This window comes from Orycteropus afer, unplaced genomic scaffold (assembly GCF_000298275.1).
Source record: "Orycteropus afer afer isolate SDZICR_OR568_19922 unplaced genomic scaffold, OryAfe1.0 scaffold00201, whole genome shotgun sequence".
NCBI lineage: Eukaryota > Metazoa > Chordata > Mammalia > Tubulidentata > Orycteropodidae > Orycteropus > Orycteropus afer.
This window is the reverse complement of record NW_006921788.1, coordinates 5,264,910-5,271,142: the sequence shown is the minus strand read 5'-3', so window position 1 is coordinate 5,271,142 and position 6,233 is coordinate 5,264,910.

Here is a 6,233-nt window from a genome sequence, read left to right as displayed (position 1 = left end):
TGTTATGTGCCGTCGAGTCGGCCCCGACTCATAGCGACCCCTCCTTGGGTTTCCGAGGCAGTATCACTACGGAAGTAGGATTGCCCAACCTTCCTTCCAAAGAGTGGCTGGTGGGTTTGAACCGCCAGCCGTCTGGTTAGCAGGCAAGTGTCTTAGCCACTATGCTACTAGAGCTCCCAGCTTCTCTTCACAAGCTGTTATAGCACTTTGAATTATTTTGTTCACGAATAATATTTACTGTAAGCCAAGTAAATGTTTCATATTTAAATGTATCTTGGAATAGACCTGCCTTTACACTTCCTGAATAAATACTTTGTAAGCTTACATATATTGCAGGGCAACTTCATCTCACATGGAGTCACTGAGTGGTGCTCAGCCTGACTAATTGCACCCTGCAGACTCATGAGCTAAATAAATGTCTATTATTGTTGGCCACTGAGTTTTCCAAGTAGATTTCCTCTGTGTATGTAGTTTGATAGGAGCTCTGGTAGCTTAGTGCCTAAGGCACTTGACTGCTAACCAGAAAGCTGGCGGTTCAAACCCACCAGCCACTCCTGGGAAGGAAAATGGGGCAATGTACTTCCATAGTGATACTGCCTCGGAAACCAAGGAGGGGTCGCTATGAGTCGGGTCCACTCGAGGGCACATAACAACAACAACAAGTAGTTTGATGGAGCTCCTGGGTGGTATAAAGGGTTAACACACTTGATTGCTCACCAATGGTTGGAGGTTCAAGTCCACCCAGAATCATCTCAGTAAAAGTGTCTGGCAATCTACTTCCCAAAAATCAGCCATTGAAAACTTTTTGGATGCAGGGACATATGTTCATTGAAGACACAAACACAGGTATTTCTCGGACATAACCAAACACCTTCCAGCATTGGTTTCCTGCATTTGAAAGCTTAGGACCATAGTCTCATGGGACAACTCAGTCAATTGGCCTAATATTTACAGAAGCAGACTGCCTTATCTTTCTCCTGCAGAGGAGCTGGTGGGTTTGAACCACCAAACTTGTGGTTAGCAGCCAAATGCCTTAACTACTGTACTACCAGGGTTCCTTTGTCATAACATAATTCACAAAAAATCATAATCTGCATCTTAGTGAAGGGAGTAGCACCTAGGGTCTTAAATGTTTTTACGTTGCCATGTGCAACACAACTACAGGTCTTTACTCACCAAGACCAAAACAGTAAGAAAATAACCACCAAAACACAGAGAAGAAATAAGTCTACATGAACCACAACCTCATCTACATTGAGATCAGAAGAACTAGATGGTGCTCACCTACCACCACAAACCATTCTGACCCAGGTCACGATAGATAGGCACAGATAGAAAGAGAAAAATAGGGAGCAGAACTCAAATTCTTATTTAAAAAAAAAAAAAAAAAAAGAGAGAGAGAGAGACAAACTGGAATAGTAGAGAACAGAAGACACCCTGAGACTATCACCCTGAGAAACTCTTTAAAACTATAATCACACCTATCCCGGGATCGTCTTTCAGCAAACTAGCAGAAATAACAGAGTGGCACACAAACAATAGATATTATCTGTAAGATCAGGTCGAACTTAAAATCTGTCTATCAGTTTGAGACCAAAAGGTCAATAATTATTCAGAAGCAAAGATGAGAAGATAAAGGGGCAGGGAAACTAGAATATTGGAAAGGGAATGAACTGAACCCAATTTAAGAGAAGGCTGACACACTGTGATAATTATAACTAATGTCACTGAAAAATTTGTATGGAAATTGTCAAATGGGAACTGAACTTGCTGTGTAAACTTTCACCAAAAACTCAATAAAATAGTAAAAGAAAAAAAAAACTTTATGGAGCTGCGAAAAGGGCATGGGGGCAGCATCTTCTGACCACTAATTTTTAAATTGGGGGAAAGGAATAAAAACAACATCAGCAGTTCAAGGCTGGTTCCTATGAGACAGAGGTCAGATATGCCACCATCCTTTAACTCTTTTGCCAATAGTGACAGCAACCATCCCTCCTATGGCACTCACTGCTTCTCTGCTGGGTTTGATAATTCATTGCAATGGCCACACAGAACTCAAAATACAGTACTCACATTTATGGAGCATATTAGGGAAGTAACAGGATCCAAAAACAACTTAGGTTTCACTTTTTCAATCAGAACAGCTTCTTCTCAGCTATGTTGCAGGCACACTTCTCTCTGACCTTTGGCCTGTTAGCCTGGCCTTTGCCCTGCTTGGGCAAGGGTTACAAAGCTCTTTTAGCTTGTCAGTAGAGGCACCTAGTAGTCAAACACTAAACTGTTTGCACTACCCAAGAATCCCTCAGTATCCATTCTATGCACCTACTTAAAACCATGTTTTAAATATGTCACAAAACGTGTATGAATGTTGAATGGAAAACCAATTTGCTTTGTAGACTTTGACTCCCCAGGAAAACAACCAGGTGGTAGAAAAACCTTAAATGACATAAATGTAAACATAAAAACAGTGGCATACGAAAATATGCATGTAAAGAGATGCAAACAACGTAAGTGCCCATCAACAGAAGAACAGATAACTAAACTGTGGTACATACGCACAACAGAATACTATGTAAGACTAAAGAACAACATAGAATCTGTGAAACACCACATAACATGGTTGAACTTGGAAGATATTATGCTGAGTGAAATAAGTCAACCACAGAAATAAGTCAACCAGAAGGACAAATACTGTATTATTAGTCCACTATTGTAAAAAGTCAAGGAAATGTTTATACATGGAAGGAAACTTTCTTTGTTGGTTACAAGGGGTGGGAGGGGAAGGAAAGGAACACTGCAAAAATAAAAAATAAAAGAAGCATATACTAACAAATCATAGGTGCCTATAGTTTTCACTGGAGCCTCTAGGTAGTCACATCATTCACAAGATATAAAATAAAAGCAAGCAAGAAAGAAAATATGCATGTGCTGGTTTTTCTCTGTATGCACCACAGATATGTCTTCCATTTTCTCTTCCCTGCTCTCTGCCTTAGGAGGCTGACCTCTAGAAATTGTTCTATGGCTTCCAGTTGGAGTTGGTCAAAGTCACAGGAGATATAAGAGTCGGGGGAGAAAAAGATCAGAGTATTTCCCTGCTCCTTTCCTGCCTCAGCCCAACTCTGGGAGATACTGTGTCCCTCTATAGTACTGCTCCTATAAGACAGCCTTCTTTATGGGGCTCCATCTCTCTTCTGCCTTTGGCAACATCTATTCCTTCCTTTTCTCCTTCAGGTCTAGGGATGATAATGGCTTCCCACTGTTGTGAGCCCTGGCTGTCTCTTCTACCCCCATTGACTTTCTTAACACTGCCCATAAACGAAACAAAACAAAACTCACAGTGACCCCCTCTTGGGTTTCTGAGACAATAAATCTTTACAGAAGTAGATTGCCCCCTCTCCCTTCTACAGTATGGCTGGTGGGTTTGAACTGTCAACTTCTGGTTAGCAGTCAAATGCCTTAGATACTGCGCCACCAGATCTTGTTAATATACTGCCCACCCAACAGCCACTCCTCGGAAGGAAGGTTGGGCAATCCTACTTCCGTAGTGATACTGCCTCGGAAACCCAAGAAGGGGTCGCTATGAGTTGGGGCCGACTCGATGGCACATAACAACAACAACTGTTTTCTTCAAAATCCCAGTTAAGTGCCTTCTGTTTACTGCCAGAAATATGACTGATAGAAGATAATACACTGCAACATTTGTAATGAACTATCCAGAAATTTAGCAGTTTAAACAACAAGCATTTATCATCTCACAGTTTTTTAAACCCAACAGCTGGATGTGACATATCTTTCATGAATTGCAGATATACTATCAGTTAAGACTGTAGTCTCATCTGAAGGCTTAAATGGAGGAAGATCCACCTCCAAGCTCTCTCAAACAGTTGTTGGCAGGATGTAGTTCCTCACAGAGGATTCAACTGAAATCTCAATTCTCATTGTCTGTTGACTGGAGGCCTCCCTCTGTTCCTTGCCACACAGAACTCCATATATGGCAGCTCACAACATGGCAAATGTCTGAACTCAGAGCAAGCAAACAAGAAAGAGTAAGAGGATCCAAGGTGGAAGATACGGTCTTTTGCAACCTAATCTCAAAGGTGACATCTCATCACTTTTGTCATATTCTATTCATTAGAGAGAGCCCTGATGGCATAGTGCTTAAGGCATCTGACTACTAATCAGAAGGCTGGCAGTTCAAACCACACACCAGCCACTCCTCAAAGTAAGACTGGGCAATCTACTTCCATAAAGATTGTTGTTGTTGTTATGTGCCGTCGAGTCAAACCCGACTCATAGCGACCCCTCCTTGGGTTTCCGAGGCAGTATCACTACAGAAGTAGGAATACCCAACCTGCTTTCCGAGGAGCACCTTGGAAACCCAAGGAGGGGTTGCTATGAGTTGGAACCAACTCAAAGGCAGTGAGTTTGGTGGGTTTTTTTTTTTTTTTTTTTTGATATTCATTGGAAGCAAGTCACTAGATGTAGTTCAAGCAGAGGGGATTACACAAGGCATGAATTCAAAATAGCAAGAATTATTGGAGGCCATTGTATAGTCAATATATGATTTACAACAAATAGAAAAAATCTGTATGAAGATTGTTTTTATCTAGAGATAACACAAATAGTTTTTCTGTTTTCTTCCTGCATTACTAAGCATTTTAAAGGAATAATTACAACTGCTGTAACTAATATCATCATATAAACCTTTCGTTACTCAAAATCCAAAAACTCAATAATGCCCAGAATTACTGGTCGGATGGAGTCTGGTGAGACCCCCAACACTATGGTCTTGGGATACATTCTGGGCCTGGAATAAGCTCACTTCCAGGGGTGGGCTCTCAGCCCAATAGTAAACAAGATGTACACAGAGACCACTCAACCCAGGATGATGCACCCACATACTCTGTGTGTGATGGTTATGTTTGTATGTCAACTTGGCTAGGCCTGGTTGAGTGGCTGGGCAGCTGGATGTAGTATTCCCCGTAATGAGACTGGTAATCAACTCCATGGTGGAATCTACCAGGAGCAGCTGAGTAGCTGCCTTGGGGTATGTGGTCTGCTTCCTGTATATAAGGAGAAGCTTTGGGAATGGTCTCTAGCCTATGGCACATTTGGACCTTGCGTGTAGCCATGTCGTTGTTCAGCAGCCTGCTATGCTTTGCTGACCGTGGGACTTACAGTGGACTTAAGTTAATGGCCTGCCGTGTGGAATGCTATCGGGACTGTGCCTTTTTACTTGACAACCTTGGGGCTTCTCAGCCTCAGCAGCCAACAGCTATCTGAGATAAGAAATGCCTCTAGCTCCAGTGGGCCGCGAGCAGGAGGCAGAGCTGGACCCCAAGGTTGAGGGACTTTCAACCAGCCCCTAGAGCCTGGTACTTTGAACTTGGACTTAAAGCCTCCAAATTGTAAGAATAAAATCCTGTTTGTTAAGGCCATCCCATTTATGGTATATATTTCTTGTCAGAGCTGCACTAGGTAACCAGAATACTATGGAAATACATCTCTTGGAGCAATCAACCATGGGGCACCAGATGCGCAATGTTTGCAAAGAGGAAATGCAGGACACACAGGAGTACATAACTATGATGGGGAGAGGGGGGCTTACTGGGTAGGGAGAGGAGGAGACTGGGTTAGGGTTGGGGATGGTAATTGGGGAGTGAAACTAAATGTACATGTAATGTTGAATGTAAAGCAAACTGTTAAAATAAAAACTTAAAAAAACCTTTTGGAAGGGGATCTAAGTAGGAGATCCTGGATAGAGAGGGAGAACAATGTGAAACAAAACTCAAAATCATTTGGAGAAAAAAAAAGGGGGGGGGACCAGGTTTGCTGGTCTGATAGAGCCTGGTGTGACCACTGAGAGTATGGCCTCTAGCTGCCCTTCAGGTCTGGAATTGAACCCACACCCGTGGTTTCCAGCCAAACAAAAGACAGGCATATGAGTTGAACATTTACCTCAGGTAAATACACTTCTTGGAGAGAACAATCATGGGAGAAAGAAGGGCTGTTTATGCACAGGGAAACAGCTCACAGGGCATGAGTCCATGGAGGGATGGACACTGGGAAGGGGTAACTATGGGGAGGAAATGGGAGGGGAGCTGTTGCATTGTGGTACACTGTGGTCAGTGTCATGAGACAAAGTGTATGTGAACTGCTGTATGGAAAGTGAATCTGCTCTGTAAATATTCACCCAAATCACAATAAAAAATTAAAAAATAATAATCAAGAGG